Below are 17,463 nucleotides of genomic sequence, written 5' to 3' on the forward strand. Positions count from 1 at the left end.
GCAGTATCCAGCCTGACTCATGAAAGACACCCCCCAGCCTCTGCTTAAACCAAAACCCATCAGAGAAAAACACTTGCAGAGAGCAGTGAAGGGCCTTGGGAGACACACCTAGACCCCTCCTGACAAGGGTGACAAGATTAAGACATCTCCATTAGCATACAGAATGGAGAGCGGAGACAACTCCCCATGCCTCATCTGCATGAAAGATGGGACAGGAAGCCATCTCAATTTACATACAGAATGGAGAGCAGAGAACCACACTGAATTCTGGGACCAGAAAAAGCAGGGAAGCACTGCATCATGGGAATCTCTGCTCCAGATGCTAATGAACCTACCCCTGCCCACACCCAGCTAAGCAATTATCAGACCAATTGTAGCAATGGATCCTTAATTGATGTCCAAATAGTGAAGCCGCCTAGTTGCATTGTGAGCTCCCTAGAAGAAAACACCACCCATAGCCAAGAGTGATCAGCTCCTATTGTCTAGTCTACAGAAAACCCTTGAGTCATCAGCCTTACCTATAAACAAATGCATTGTTCTCCCTTGAACCACTGTATTCTCTCTACAAAAATCCCCACTCACCCTCCAGTCAGGGTGCTGATGCTTAGATTCAAACTAGGCATCAGTTCCACTGGACTCCATCTTCTCCTGACTGATCGTGCTGGGGGCTCTGCCTGTCTCCAGCCCTCAGGACCCTGAGCTACCAGCATCACCTGGGAACCCCGACCATTTCAAGCCTCATGGAGTGGCTGAGACCCCCCCCCCACTTTCTCTCTCTTGCTCTGTTTTCCTTTCTACCGTAGCTATTAACCTTTAATAGTGGATGTTAGGTTGGTTTAGGCTCCTTGTGCAGTGATCACCAGTATTCAATACATAACCTGCATGGTTCAGCTGGCTGCTTCTCTCTCTCTTGCTGAACCTCACTCTTTTGTGTTTTTAGCTTCCCCCAGTCACTCTGCAGCAACACGTCTCTTACCTAAGCTACAGATCCCTGCAGCGCCCAGAATCCTGTGGGGTTTGCTCATCAAGGCGGTTCCTGCCAGTACAATTGTGATGTGAAGGTGGGGACAGGGACGTGCTGAATCTGGGACACATAAGGGTAACAGCTTGGAAGTGCTGCTTCATCCAGCCCAGTGAGTCCAGGGGCAGATACGGGGTCAGCGTGGCAGTGCTGATTGACCCGGTCCGCTCAGACTTGCTCTGTTACTGTAGGTGTGGGTGGGTGGGTGCTCATCCGGTTTTGGGGCTGGAGAAACCCAGCCCTAGGGAACCCAGATCCTGCAGGACAGTGCCATTGAGAGGGGACGTGCAGAAGGGAGGAGTAGAGCTCCATATGAACACACACATGAGACAAGCAGCACATTGATAGAATTACAGAATCCCCTCCCCAGAAAAGTAACCTGAATAAATGAGCGTACCCCAAAGTAATGGGCAAATCTGGTAACACCGCCCCCTGACAGGACCCCCGACCCATCCAACTACCTCTGCTCCCTGCACGCCCTGACCCCGCTCCACCCCCAAACAGGCACCCCCCCGAACCCTCAACCCATGCAGCCCCCTCACTCCTTGTCCTAACCGCCCCCTCCAGAGACCCCCCCACCCTCTAATCACCCCCCCAACTATCCAACCCCCCTCCCCACCTCCTGGCAGCTCTGTCTAGTGCCTGCTCCAACCCACACACTCAAAGTGGCGGAGGAGGTTCCCTCTCCTTCGGGGGGAAAGTTGCCTAGTGGTTAAGGCACAGGACGCAGGCTCAGGTGTTCTGGGTTTGAGTCTCTGCTCTGCCACAGACTCCCTGCTTGGCCTTGGGAAAGTCACTTCACCTCCTTGTGCCCTAGATCCCACCTGCCCAATGGGGCCAACACTGACCCTGCCTCCTGGGTTAAATCCATCCATGGCTGGGTGATGGGGGGGGGGGGGAATGGAGATACCAACATGGGGAGATTTGGGCTGAATTTCTCCACAGCCGGAGAGTGGGAGCCAGCTCCACAGGGGGGATGGGAGCGAGAGGGGCTCAGGCCAGCTCCACACAGAGGGGGGTCAGGGCTTCAGCCCTGCAACTTCTGCCACTAAGGTGGCTGGGGCTCCCGAGCCGGGGACTTCAGCCCCACATCTTCTGCCAGGGTCCGGGGTTCTCCTGCCTGCCCCAGGGTGGCTCCTCGCCCCCTCCCCCTCCCACTGCAGCTCCTGCTGGGGCTTCTCCTCCCCCCAGCTCGGCTCCTCTCCCCTACCAGTATCTGGAGCTTCTCCTCCCCACAACCTGCCCCTGCCCCTGCCCCAGCCCAGCTGGGCTCCCCGGGGCACCCGCCGCTGCTGTGGCCGGAGCCGAGCCTGGCGGGCAGGGAGCAGCGATTCACGCGGGGGCCCTGGCAGAGCCCCCAGCCCGAGCGGGGCGGGGCAGCCCCAGGGGAGCGGGGGGCGGCTCTGCTGCTGCTGGCCCCGCAACCCACCGACCCCTGGGGCTGTTTGGGGGGGGGCTCACTCAGCCCCCCAGGAGGGGGGGGAGCAGCGGAGCGGAGCCTGCCCAGCAAACAGCTGATCGCAGCTGCGCCAGGCCGCCCCCGGGGAAAAGCTCCGCGGAGGAGGCGCCACAAGCTGCCGGCAGCGGGTCATTCCCGGGGGGGCCGAGCGCCCGCCTGCAGCCGCCGCAGCCTCCCCGGAGCCCCCACGGGAGGGCAGCCTCCCAGCCGGGGCTCAGAGCATTGGGGTGCCAGGGCTCCCCTGCGCACGCCTGGGCCCGGGACACTCACACACACACTCTGCCCCGGGGCTCCTGGTGCCCAGAGACCGATCAACCCCGCCTGCCCCCGCCCTTCCCCGCCTGCAGCTCCGGCCTCTCCTCCCGCCCCGCCAGCCGCACCCAGGGGCCCCGGGCCCCAGGCTCTGTCCCCACCTGGAGCCCAGCGGGGCGGGGGCAGCTCCTGCTGCAGCTGAGAACAGCGGCTCCGCTCCGGCCCGGGCGGCTCCAGCGCTGCTGGCAGCACGTGGCCACCAGGAGCAGCTGCTGGGCCCGGGCTCCTGCGTCACAATGTGCCAGAGCCCCGCCCCAGGAGCTGCCCCGCCCCGGGCTGTGCCAGAGCCCCGCCCCAGGAGCTGCCCCGCCCCGGGCTGTGCCAGAGCCCCGCCCCAGGAGCTGCCCCGCCCCGGGCTGTGCCAGAGCCCCGCCCCAGGAGCTGCCCTGCCCCGGGCTGTGCCAGAGCCCCGCCCCAGGAGCTGCCCCGCCCCCGGGCTATGCCAGAGCCCCGCCCCAGGAGCTGCCCGCCCCGGGCTGTGCCAGAGCCCCGCCCCAGGCTGTGCCAGAGCCCCGCCCCAGGAGCTGCCCTGCCCCGGGCTGTGCCAGAGCCCCACCCCAGGAGCTGCCCCGCCCCGGGCTGTGCCAGAGCCCCGCCCCAGGAGCTGCCCCACCCCGGGCTGTGCCAGAGCCCCGCCCCAGGAGCTGCCCCGCCCCGGGCTGTGCCAGAGCCCCGCCCCAAGAGCTGCCCGCCCCGGGCTGTGTCAGAGCCCCGCCCCATGAGCTGCCCCGCCCCCGGGCTGTGCCAGAGCCCCGCCCCCAGGAGCTGCCACGCCCCCGGGTTGTGCCAGAGCCCCACCCCCAGGAGCTGCCCCTCCCCTGATCTCTGGGTTTTCTTCTTCCAGCTCCTGCCTCCTACTTCCCAGCACCCCCTGCTCCCAGCTGCTCCCTTCCTGTGTCTGCAAACACCCCCCGGACGGGCTGCAGCACTCGCTGGGGCTGGCTCCAGTGGCTCAAGTTGCCTCCATCGCTGCCTCACCTGGGGGTGGGGGAGGGACGAAGAGAGGAGATGGGCCCAGGGTGTGAAAGCAGAATTAGGGGGCAGGGAAAGAAGGACAGTTTGGAAAGGTGGGTTTTTTGTGGGGGAGGGGGTGATCCAGATGGAGTCAGAAGCAGTTGGGCAGCAGAGGCTCAGGGAAATTGAGGCGAACCCCCTGGGTGTCCCAGTGTTGACCAGGGATTGTACAGCACCTAGCGCAATATGGGGTCCCAGAGACGTAACTAGCTATTTTTACACCCAAGCCAAGAATATAAAATTGGCCCCCCGCTGTGACACCCAGCCCCCTTGAAACACCCCCAGCGCCACCCATCCCTGTGGAAACACCCCCCCCAGCACTGCCCGCCCCACAGAAAAAAACCCTCCTTCCCCAGCGCTGCCCGCCGGGAACCGCTGTGGGCCGAAAGGGAAGGGTTGGGGGGGGGAGGAGAAACCGCCCCCAAAGGGTGACCAGCTCACACCATCACCCCTCTTCACCCCTAGCCCCCACTGGCCTGCTGCATCTCCTGCAAGTCAGTGCCCCACCCACCACTCGCCTCCTTTCACCACCTCCCTCCCCAGCCAGAAACTACCCTGCACACCCCAAGAGCCCCGGCTGGCTCACAGCTCACCACTGTGCCCACCCCACTTGTCCACCCGCTCGCCCACCTGCTCCCCACTTGCCCCCTCATCCCTCCCCCCCCAGTATAAAGCCTCATTCAAAGACCCGGGGGGGGGGTCGCTATATCACTGCTCACAGCAGTCACTCACTGCAGTACCAAACATTAAACTACTGAAAATGGCACCCCCCCCTCCCCCTCCAGCCACTGACGTTTTGGACTGGAAAGCTTTCCCCCAGATCTCCCCTTTAGAAAACATCCCCAGACAGGCTGAGGGATACTGCTGTGACCTCACCTGGCAGCCCCCAAAGAAGGAATTGCGGGGACTGAATGGACAGGGCCCCTCTCTAGCTGAAGCCTGGCAAGGGAGGTACGTGGATCCCACCAGAAGTTAAAATGAAAAGTGAGGGAGGGGAGGCTCTGCTGGACCTGGGCAGCTCTAGATACAGCACCAGGCATGTAGGAGGATTTCCACTCCTGAGCCATGGAAGCAGAAATTGACTTTTCCTTTCCAGATTTAGCTAATGTTCAGAAAGGGAATCTAGCGCCTGCCTTCCAGATTTGAACACCTCAGCATTCAGGAGCGCTCGAGCTCAGTTTGGGCAGCTGTTACTTCATTTCTCCCAAATCAAATATGCTGATCCACTGTCATTTGCTGTAGAAAAAGTAGGATAAAATTGAGCAAGAAATGCTTCCCAGTGGTTTTTAGGACTGGAATTGCTATTTTCAACAGCCATTGCCTTTTTTCTTCTAGTTTTATTTGTTTAAAAGGAAGACACTGATATTGCACTGGCAAATTCCCCATAGAAACAAAGAATAATAAAGGCACCTCAACTTTTCCTCATTTATGGAGGACAGTCTTACAATATGCATCCAGATCTCCTCCAATCACACAAGCTGAAAATTGTTCCACTTTACTGCAGTTCTATAACCATGCAGGAACCAGTCCTGTCTGTGTTCTGTGCACATCCAGAATTCCTCCTGAATGACCCGCCCTGGGAGCAAGTTATCAGTGACCCAGGGCTGGGACGGAAGGAGGGTGCAGGTGGGGGGGAGCCCAGGGTTGGGATGGCAGGGGGTGAGGGTCAGGAGGGGAGACCCAGGGCTGGGATGGCAGGGGAGTGTGTGTGGGGGGCCAGGGCTGGGGTGGGGACAGCCAAAGTTTTTTTGCTTAGGGCGGCAAAAAACCTAGAGCCGGACCTGCCTCCACCCACCGTGACGTAGGTAGGAGCGGATCATTATTATCCCTACTTGAAAGAGGGAGAAGCTGAGGCTGAGAAAGGAGAATTTACTTGTATTAGGTCACACAGCCAGTCAGTGGCAGAGTTGGGAATAGGACCCAAGAGCCCTGATTTTCAAACTAACCGTCGGATCTTGAATTTCAGACATTGAATGACCTGAATAAAATGCTCTCAGATGAGCTCCAGACCTACAACCGTGCACAGGAATTATTCAGCAAGTATTTAAGGAGAACTGCAATGTTAGAGAGAATCATGAACTGCTCAGAGACCATTAATGCAGAGAAGCAGCAAAATTCATCAAACATAGAACTGGTTCTGACTTATTTTCTTGGTCTTAAAAGAGACCAACAAGGACCTGAGTCTCCTCCCTGTCAATAACCCCCTGCTCAGCCAATCAGGGTAGAGACTGAGGACGGGAGGCTGAGGGTTCTCACCAGAGAGCCCAAAGGATGGACCAGGTCACTGGTGGGGATCACTGCCTGAGCACTATTTCAGCCCCACATTTTTGGGTGGACCTCCCACAGTGGGAACTGCAGAGCACTCCGATGCAACACACACACACACACACACACACACACACCCTCTCCTGGTGTTGGGAGGGGAACAGGAGAAAGGACAAAGGAAGCAAGAGACAAAGAAAAAGGAGAGAGGGATGGATGGAGGAAAAGGTGAAACACGAAGGACAAACCCCAATGTCCCCAGTGATTCTAAGGACCAAAATCCCAGGTGCGTAAAAAAATTCTGCCTCCTTAAGCTCGTGTTTTCCATGCCTAGAATGCAACTCTCACCAGATGGATCAGACTGAACAGGTTTCAAACCTCCAGGAGGCTCTTACCTTCTAAACAGGGACGGCTGTTTTCTAGTAAAATCAGGAAAAGGGAAGGAGAAAACTCGAAAGAGGTTCCTCCTGGCGCTCACGTCCGTGAACCCGAATACTCTCTCAGTCCTCAAAGAGAGACCTGGAGAAGGAGACTTGCTGAAGCAAAGCCACAGGGGTCTCTGAGGTTTCCCTGGCCCCTCGCCCCTGTCCTGCCTGGCTGATGTCAGCATCTCTCTGTGAGGTCACCACCTCCCTATCACCTTGGACCAATAGGCTGAGGTCCTGCAAAAGGCCTTTGTGATGTCACTGCTGCACCCCTCCCTTGCTGGGCCAATGTCCTGCCCCTGGCCAGGCACTTTGCAGGTTTGAGCTACTCCCTGTGGATCACCCCACTCAAGGAGCGTTCGTTCTAGGCAGCAAGCCGGCTAGACAGGGAAACATCAGATGCTGCTCCCAATGCTACACTCAGTTTTTCAGAAATTAGTTGACTTTATGGCCAGAAGAGACCATTAGAGCATCTAATCTGACCCCCTGCATATCACAGGCCTCCTGTATGACACAATAGCTACTTTTGGGGCAAACACATTCCAGAAAGGCATCTAGTCCTCATGAAATGACATCAGGAGATGGAGAATCCACCACTTTCCTTGGTAGCTTGTTCCTGTGATAAATCATCCTCGCTGTTGAATATTTGTGCCTTAGTTGTAATATGAATTTGTCTCTTTTCACCTTCCAGCCATTGGGTCTTGTTATTCCTTTCTCTGCTAGATTAAAGAGCCCCCTAATACCCAATCTTTTCTCTCCATTAAGGCAGTTCAACACTTCAATGAAGTCACCTTTCAATCTTCTTTTGATAAGCTAAACAGGTTGAGCTCTTTCAGTAGCTCACTAGAAGGCATTTTTCTCCAGCCCTCAGGACATTTGGTGGCTCTTTGCTGCCCCAGCTCCAGTTTCACAACATCTTTTTCAATTGAGGACACCAAAACTGGAGGCGGTATTCCACTATCAGTCTCGCTGATGCTGTGTCACCTCCTGTGACGTTATTGACATAATCTGTAACTGTACAGATCACCGTTGCGACCACTGTTCTATATTTGCAGCCAATATTGTAGAAAGGTTGTAGTGTAAGGGGTCTATGGAGAGGTTCTGATTGGCTGATTATAATGATGCCATCTCTAGATGTGTATCATTTTTGTAGTTGACGTTATAAGTATTGGCTCTGTTCTGTCCATAGTTCAAACTTGTGCTCTGCTTCTGGGGAACACCCCAGATAAGTTGGTGTCAGTTCTGCCTAGCCTGCTTGATGGCCCATTAAGGAACATCAGCTACACAACTGACCCATTGAGAGAAGGCAGATACACCTTGTGACTCAGCAAGGTAGCAGGGACCTGCCTATGGACAGAACTCTAAGGTTTTTCTGTGCCCCGTGCTGGATAAGAGTGTCCTTGGGACAAAGAAAGCAAAGACCACATGGCAAGAGACTATAAAAGGCTGATGCCTCATCTCCATCTTGTCTTCAATCCTGCTTCATACCTCTGGAGGGACTTTGCTACAAACTGAAGCTCTAGACAAAGGACTGAATGACCCATCCCAGCTGTGGATTGACTTCAGAGACTTGATTTGAATCTGCAGTTTATTCCATCACTGTTACAAGCCTGAACCAAGAACTTTCCCATTACTGTATGTGAAGGGTTAAAATCTATGTGCATTTTATATAACAACCTGGTCTATGGATTGTGCCAGTTCTTTTCCAGACCCGAAGTCCAGACTATGGTCTAGCCCACTATGACTCTTTTGATGGTTTAAATTACACTCACGGGCACTGAGGATAGTTACTGAAAGTTTGGGAGTTAGGAGCTAATAGGTCAGTGGTCCGGTCCCCTCACAGATGATCCCGTCCCTCTGGGACAGGGGCAGGTCTGAGCTCTCACACCAAATGCCTCATTGTGGCTGCCAGAATCTATGGGCGGCTCATTTAGTTTACACTGAGGGTTGAGTCCTGCTTCGTGCACCATGTGTGAGAATGAAAATCCTAAACCGCCCTTTGAAATAACAAAAGCAGCAGGATGTGTTATTGTCCCTGCCTCAGAGCAGACAGACCAATGGAGAAATGCCATTGAGACCAGGGTAATACTCCACTGCCGTTCTACCTTTTTTACTTGCTACACTCCCTCCCAGCCTTGTGGGGTCTCAGAGCCCGTTATTGAGCCTGAGCCGAGATGTCTACACTGCAAATTTACCACCCCACAGCCCAAGCCCCGGGAGCCTGAGCTGGTATGGGGCAGCCCTGGGTGTTTCATTGCAGTGTGGACATAAGCCTATTGTGTTTCATTTCTTAGGTTCTGCTGCCATCGTGTGGCCATTTCCTTCCCCTCCTTTCTGTCCAAAGCGCAGAGCCCAGTTCCTCCAGGGGGAGAAGGACGTCTTCCTTCTTCCCTTCCTCAACAGCCCCCTTCCCTGGAGAGCCGTTTGCTGGGGTATGGGTGGGGAACAGCCGTTTCTGAGGATTAATTTCATATTAATGGTGTTGATCTATAGATTTTACAGCCAGACTAGATCACTAGGTACCTCTGCTCTGAGGGGGGATTTGATAGCTGCTTTCAACTACCTGAAAGGGGGTTCCAAAGACGATGGATCTAGACTGTTCTCAGTGGTAGAAGATGATAGAACAAGGAGTAATGGTCTCAAGTTGCAGAGGGGGAGGTTTAGGTTGGATATTAGGAAAAACTTTTTCACTAGTAGGGTGGTGAAGAACTGGAATGGGTTACCTAGGGAGGTGGTGGAATCTCCTTCCTTAGAGGTTTTTAAGGTCAGTCTTGACAAAGCCTTGGCTGGGATGATTTAGTTGGGTTTTGTCCTGCTTTGAGCAGGGGGTTGGACTAGATGACCTCCTGAGGTCCCTTCCAACCCTGAGATTCTATGATTCTATGACCTGATTCAGAACAGAGTCCAGAGAATTTTACCCAGTGACTCCTACATCCACCCCAAGATCTTCTGGCTGAACGAGGAGGGTTCATTCAGAAAGTCATGGTGTTTGGGTGTAAAGGTGTGAAATGATGGGGAAATTGGCCCCTCTTTCAAGTTTAAATGTTGTCACTTCTACACCTAGACCGGGGTGGCCAACCTGAGCCTGAATTTCCCAGTGTAACTGCCAAACGTGCACCTTTGTATGCAACTACTGAGTCAATTGTGAACCTTCCCATCATTGTCCTTTGCTCTTAACCCTGAGGCTATTGCCTCATCATGGGCCCATTTCCCGCCTCTCTTTCATACAGAAGCACAATTTTCTTTGCACAGACACAGGAACAGCAAGATCTTTCTCTGTCCCTTGTGCAAAGCAGGGGGCCAAATTCCATGGAAACAATGGGCAAGCAGGGGGCTCTGGGCAAATCCAGCCCTGGCCGTGAGATGTTCCCTCCCCTCTTTCTTTATGCTCCTGTTGTTATTTCATGGATTGTCTGGGATGGGGAAAAAGCTGAGTTCACTCCAGGTGGAGGGGAAAAGAACCCTGAAAATCTCAGGACCCAACCCTGCTACAAGGATCACTGAGGTGCTGGGAATCTGCCTGGGAAAGGGACTGTGTCAATTGTCAAGGTGGGGAACGAATAACAATCTACAACTAGATCCACCTCATTAACCACTGACACAGGCTAATCCTGCTGGCAACAGAAGGGAAACTGGGAGCCATTCTTTGCTGTTCAGCCATGGAAACAGTGACCCAATTGCACCGCAGTGAATGTGCTGGGGAAAGCTGGAGTTTACAGGCAGGTGGAAATGCCTAGCAGATCCTAGAAACACCTGGAGATCCCCACACCACTTCTGCCACTAGGGTGAGGAGTTGAGCTGTTCACAGCATCCCCCACCATGACCTTGCAGCAGGGGATTGCAGCACCCCCAACCCAATGCAGGGGAGATGGCTGAGTGTATCTCTGCACCCTGAGACCAGGGCACCCACTCTCTCTGCCCCACACATAGAATCTGGCCCTGCTGAAAAGTGACCCCTATGACCAAGTCATCTCCAGGAGAGCAGGATTGGTCCTCAGAGAGGGGAATGGGCTTCTCGTGAAGCTTATAGGTCACTGGATGCTCTGGAAACAGGAGGGCTCTGAGTGTAACCCATAGCAAACACAACCTGGTAGGGGATGTAGCTCAGTGGTTGAGCACATGCTTTGCGTGTATGAGGCCCTGGGTTCAATCCCCAGCATCTCCATGATCATTTTTTTTCACCCTGCTGCTTTGCTCATGCCCAGAGGGGATGTGGCCCACCAGTCTCCCTGCACCAGTTTCAGTCCTGCTCAGTGAGGGGCAAGTGACAATTGCATGGAAGGTCTGGGGGTGGGTTCTGCTCCTAAGTCACCTCGGTACATTTAAGATTCCCACCTGCTGTGCTGCTTGGGACAAGGGTAGATGAGAAGGGCGAATCCTCCAGCACTGGAGGGAAAGGTCCCATCTGCACAGCCTGAGAGGCAAGGAAACAGAAGGGCAGGGTAGAGAGAGGTCAGTGATTTACTCCCAGCAGGGGACACTGTCTTTTTGAGTATCAGAGGGGTAGCCGTGTTAGTCTGGATCTGTAAAAGGCGAGAGAGTCCTGTGGCACCTTCTAGACTAACAGACGTATTGGAGCATGAGCTTTCGTGGGTGAATACCCACTTCGTCAGATGAATGGAGTGGGAATTCTGTGACTGGCTTGCCAAGTACAAAAGCAGTTTCTCCTCCCTTGGTGATCACACCTCAACTGCTAGAAGAGGGTCTCATCCTCCCTGATTGAACTAACCTCCTTATCTCTAGACTGATTCTTGCCTGCATATTTATACCTGCCCCTGAAAATTTCCACTACATTCATCTGACGAAGTGGGATTCACCCACGGAAGCTTGTGCTCCAATATGTCTGTTAGTCTGTAAGGTGCCAGGGGACTCTGTCTTTTTGAGGCGAGTGATGCTGGCTTGGGATGGTGCTGACGATGGATAGAAAAAAGGCTGGAGTCAATGGCAGATGGGACCACAGAAGGGGAAGGGGAATGGCAGCCCCACAGAAGGTCCTGGGTGCTCAGATGCCCCCAGTTATTGCACCCAGGCCTGTCCTAGAGAGAGAAAAGACACCGAGGGACCCAGCCCCCTACAGTGATCCCATGGACAAGAACCTGGTTAGGAGTGGGGTGAAGGTTCCCTCTGGGCAAAGGGGAGCTGAAATCCCTCCGTGTCCTGGAATTTAAGCAATGAAAGTTTCAAACCCTGCACGGGTGTGGGTTGAGATACATCAGCAGAAGATTGGGCTGGACAGGGGTGGCAGGTTTGTATAATTTTTGGTGGTGCCCAGAATGGGACCAAGTCCTGCCCCACCTGCCACACACACCTGCCTAAGGCTCTGGGAAGGAGTTTGGTTGTGGGAGTGTGACGGAGCTGTTCTGGCGGGACCCAACTGAGAGTGCCAAATCAGGACCAATTGCTTAAACAGGGCAGTTACAGCCCTAGGCTGGGGTTTTTCCACCTCTAAGGCAAACCAAACCAGCCAGACAAAAAGGACTTTGGTCTCACCCCACTGGCTAACCACAAGTCACACAAGCAATTTCCTTAGACACTCCAGTCTCCCAATATCACCACCAATGCACTCATCCTGGGGATAAATGGTTATGAAAACCAACACCCCAATAAAAGAAAAAGGTTCCCTCGATCCCAAAGGACCAAGCCCCAGACCCAGGTCAATATACACATCAGATCTTACCCACAAATCACGCTGTTGCCAATCCTTTAGAATCTAAAATCTAAAGGTTTATTTACAAAGGGAAAAAGGTAGAGAAGAGAGGTAGAATTGGTTAAATGGAATCAATTACATACAGTAATGGCAAAGTTCTTAGTTCAGGCTTGCAGCAGTGATGAAGTAAACTGCAGGTTCAATTTAAGTCTCTGGAACATCCCCCGCTGGGATGGGTCCTCAGTCCCTTGTGTAGAGCTTCAGTTTGTAGCAAAGTCCCTCCAGAGGTAAGAAGCAGGATTGAAGACAAGATGGAGACGAAGCATCAGGCTTATATAGACTTTTCCAGGTGTAAGAATCCCTTTGTCTTCACTGTGGAATTTTACAGCAAAATGGAGCCTTGAGTCACATGAGCCAGTCCCTGCATACTTTGCTGAGTCACAAGGCATGTCTGCCTTCTCTCCATGGGTCCATTGTGTCCTTAATGGTCCTTAATGGGCCATCAAACAGGCTAGGCAGAGCTAACACCAGCTTGTCTGGGAGGCTTCCCCCAGAAGCACAGCACAAACTTGAAATATTGACAGCATAGAGCCAACATTCATAACTTCAACTAAAAATGATACAGACATACAGACAGCATAATTAAAACCAGCAACCCGGAACCTGGTCTTAGACACCTTATATGACCCCCTTTACTTAGGATTTGGTGCCACTACAGGACCTTGGTTGCAACCCATGTTCTATATGGTCCCCATTTATATCAATAACGTCACAGGGAGGGAGAGGGGTTGGGCTCTGGGAGAGTTTGGGTGCAGGGTCTGGGCTCAGTCAGGGGGTTGTGGTGAAGGAGGCAGTGTGGGGGGCAGGCTCTTGGAGGGAGGTTGGGTGCAGGTGTGGGGTCTGGGCTGGGGCAGGGGTTGCAGGAGAGGGTGAGGGGTGCAGCATTTACCTTGGACATCTCCCGAAAGCAACCCGCAGCCCCTAAGCTGGAGGGCCGGGGGCGTCTCTGCGCACTGCTGCCCATAGACTCCACCCCCGCAGCTCCCATTGCCACAGTTGGCAGAGTTGGCAGTTGGGGCGGGGGCAGCATGTGGAGACCCCCCACCCCCACAGTTGTTCTTCTCACAGCTGGCTGATGGGGGGCAGCAGGGGATCTCCCAAATCTGGGGGGATCTCTCTGTACCCCACTGTTAGTTCTCCATCCTGTCTCCCCCTAACAACATGCACCACTCCCCTCCACATTATCAATATTTTAGAGAGACCCCTCCCTCCCTTTATGGGATACAGACTCTCTGTGACAGAGACTGACTGGGGCTCCTCTCTGCATGGCCCCAGTGGGGAAGGAAAGAGACTGGGGGAGGGGGAGAAGATGGGCAGAAGGAGTCAAATGGGTCAAAGCCAGAATAGAGGAGATTTTCTTCCTGTTAAAATGTACTGGAGGCTCATCGCTGAAAAGCCGCATCTTGAGTTAAGTTTGAACCAGCAGCCTTTCAATTACCAGGCAAAGGTGTGAACCACAGAGACTGATAACTGCCTGCTTCCCAAATGTGTTTAAAAAACATCTTCAGGGGTGCAACTGGTTAGTGCAGAGGGGCCATCTGTTGGGGTTATGAGTTCAAGCTTTCTCTCAAGCCCTTGTTTCTCTTACCTGTGTAGTTTGTTTTGCCTAATTCATACACAAAGTGCTATACTAGAAAAAGGAGAGTAAGTTCTAAAATGTAGAGGTGGGTGAATACTTTAGAAACATCCCCCCTGTGCTGCCATTAGTTCCAGCAGATTGTTCACTGGAAGAGCAAATTGATTTCTTTGCTGCTGAGAAAGATGCCAGGACAGGTCTGTGGGCACCAGGATCTCCCTGCTTCTTCCAGCTCCTTCCCTGCCCCAGTCACTGCTGTAGGAGGGTCCTATATGCACTGAGCCTAAACATTTTCCTGGGCCTTCTTAGCATAGTTGGCAGCATGTCAGTCTCATACTCAGTAGGTCCTGAGCTCACACCTCAGAAAAGACAATGGTTTTCTGCTCCCTGCTTCAGATTTTCTAAAGGAAATCAGAGAAAAGAAGCTATAGGAGAGTGGTTCCTAGACACTCTAACACACACAGATTTTTCTAAGGCATTAACTTTTCCTTCTCTGTGGAGTTTGTATTCTCCATAGAGCAAAATAAAACAAAAACATGCAAGTCTAAGACTAATACAGTATGAAACTCAATACAGATAAAATCTCACCCTCAGAGATCTTCCAATAAGCTTCTTTTGCAGACTAATTTCTTGTCTGGGCCCAATCTTTTCACCTGGTATAGTCCTTGTTCCAGCTCAGGTGGTAGCTAGGGGATTTCTCATGACTGCAGCCACCTTTCTTCTGTTCCACCCCCTTAAACAGCTTTGGTACAAGGCAGGAATCTTTTGTCTCTCTCCTGGGGAAAAGCCCCAGGTTTAAGATGGATTCCTGTACCAGGTGACATGGTCACATGCCCTGTGAGACCCCAAGCCTTCATTGTTCCTGGCCTGATTCACAGATGGTGCAGGACAGAGCCATCTCCAGTCAATTGTCCTGGTTAATGGGAGCCATCAGGAGTCCAAACCACTATTAATGGCCCACACATTGCATCATTACAACAGGACCTCAGAGTTATAGCTCATATTTCTAGCTTCAGATACAGGAATGATCGGTTCATACAAATAGGCTGAACACACACAGTAGATAATAAGCTTTGTAATGATACTGCACAAGAGACCTTTTGCATGAAGCATGTTCCAGTTACATTATATTCACACTCATTAGCATATTTTCATAAAATCATCAACATCACAGCAGGGAAAGGGTTTTACTGCGGCACCTGGGAGCAGCTGAGTTTCATGTCCAGGCTCTGCTATGAGTTCCTCCAGGTTTCCCATGAGCACACAGGGCCCTTAGCGGGTACTCTCGATACAGGAATGGCCCAGATACAATGAAGTGATGGGAATTGCATTTTCCTTTTTAATTTTTGAATTTCCAATGACATTTCTGTTTGTGATTTTGTTTTGCTTCGTATAACTGTGTTTTCTCAGGGACTTGATATTTACCAGGCTAACTAACAGCTAATAACGGGAGACTTCCAAGCAGGGCGTGGGTGAGCAGAAAAGAACTGTAAGAGATGCTGGTTTTCGACCTTGTGTTAGATAAGAATAGAATGCAGATTGTAGCTGAAATTGCTGAGAGAAGTAAGCTATCAGAAAGGAATATGTACAAACAAAATGCAGTTGTTGCTCCTCAGTGTATGTCGCAAGAGGTATAAATGCTTGCCTTAATTGTTTATCTAACCGAGACCTACCTCGGGAGGGGAAACTCTGCCTGTCTGTACTCTCCCGAATAACTGCAGTTGCTCGAAATAAACGGCATAATATAATAACATTTAACATCCCTGTGGTGGGAAGAACATTTCAACAGCCCAACACTGTGGCATTTGATTTCAAAAAGGAGAACTATACAAATATGAGGGGGTTAGTTAAACAGAAATTAAAAGGTACAGTGACTAAAGTGAAATTCCTTTAAGCTGCATGGACACTTTAACGACACCATAATAGAGGCCCAACTTAAATGTATACCCCAATTTAAGAAACACAGTAAAAGAACTAAAAAAGACTCACCGGGGCTTAACAACCATGTAAAAGAAGCAGTGAGAGACAAAAAGACTTCCTTTAAAAAGTGGAAGTCAAATCCTAGAAAGGAGCATAAACATTGCCAAATTGTAGGTGACAAATCTGAGGAACTGTCACAGACTGAAGTGTCACTAGAGGAGGTTTTGGAATTAATTGATAAACTCAACATTAACAAGTCACCAGGACCAGATGGCATTCACCCAAGAGTTCTGAAAGAACTCAAATGTGAAGTTGCGGAACTATTAACTATGGTTTGTAACCTGTCCTTTGAATCGACTTCGGTACCCAATGACTGGAAGTTAGCTAATGTAACGCCAATATTTAAAAAGGGCTCTAGAGGTGATCCCGGCAATTACAGACCAGTAAGTCTAACATCGGTACCGGGCAAATTAGTTGAAACAATAGTAAAGAATAAAATTGTCAGACACATAGAAGAACATAAATTGTTGGGCAAAAGTCAACACGGTTTCCGTAAAGGGAAATCCTGTCTTACTAATCTATTAGAGTTCTTTGAGGGGGTCAACAAACATGTAGACAAGGGGGATTCAGTGGACATAGTGTACTTAGATTTCCAGAAAGCCTTTGACAAGGTCCCTCGCCAAAGGCTCTTACATAAATTAAGTTGTGATGGGATAAAAGGGAAGGTCCTTTCAAGGATTGAGAACTGGTTAAAAGACAGGGAATGAAGGGTAGGAATTAATGGTAAATTCTCAGAATGGAGAGGGGTAACTAGTGGTGTTCCCCAAGGGTCAGTCCTCGGACCAATCCTATTCACCTTATTCATAAATGATTTGGAGAAAGGGGTAAACAGTGAGGTGGCAAAGTTTGCAGATGATACTAAACTGCTCAAGATAGTTAAGACCAAAGCAGATTGTGAAGAACTTAAAAAAAATCTCACAAAACTAAGTGATTGGGCAACAAAATGGAAAATGAAATTTAATGTGAATAAATGTAAAGTAATGCATATTGGAAAAAATAACTCCAATTATACATAAAATATGATGGGGACTAATTTAGCTACAACAAATCAGGAAAAAGATTTTGGAGTCATTGTGGATAGTTCTCTGAAGATGTCCACGCAGTGTGCAGAGGCGGTCAAAAAAGCAAACAGGATGTTAGGAATCATTAAAAAAGGAATAGAGAATAAGACTGACTATATTATTACCCTTATATAACTCCATGGTATGCCCACATCTTGAATTCTATGTACAGATGTGGTCTCCTCATCTCAAAAAAGATATACTGGCATTAGAAAAGGTTCAGAGAAGGGCAATTAAAATGATTAGGGGTTTGGAACGGGTCCCATATGAGGAGAGATTAAAGAGGCTAGGGCTTTTCAGCTTGGAAAAGAGGAGACTAAGAGGGAATATGATAGAGGTATATAAAATCATGAGTGATGTGGAGAAAGTAGATAAGGAAAAGTTATTTACTTACTCCCATAATACAAGAACTAGGGGCCACCAAATGAAATTAATAGGCAGCTGGTTTAAAACAAATAAAAGGAAGTTCTTCTTCACACAGCGCACAGTCAACTTGTGGAACTCCTTGCCTGAAGAGGTTGTGAAGGCTAGGACTATAACAGGGTTTAAAAGAAAACTGGATAAATTCATGGAGGTTAAGTCCATTAATGGCTATTAGCCAGGATGGGAAAGGAATGGTGTCCCTAGCCTCTGTTTGTCAGAGGAT

The 17,463-nt window shown here is 51.2% G+C and overlaps 1 non-coding gene across 1 annotated transcript; it reads left to right on the forward strand.

Annotated features, from left to right (window-relative positions):
• The first annotated feature begins 10,586 nt into the window (after nucleotides 1-10,586).
• On the forward strand, nucleotides 10,587-10,658 carry TRNAA-UGC. Its single transcript has one exon. It is a non-coding gene; the product is annotated as a tRNA-Ala (tRNA).
• Nucleotides 10,659-17,463: the final 6,805 nt, after the last annotated feature.

This window comes from Mauremys reevesii, linkage group 14 (assembly GCF_016161935.1).
Source record: "Mauremys reevesii isolate NIE-2019 linkage group 14, ASM1616193v1, whole genome shotgun sequence".
Classification (NCBI taxonomy): domain Eukaryota; kingdom Metazoa; phylum Chordata; order Testudines; family Geoemydidae; genus Mauremys; species Mauremys reevesii.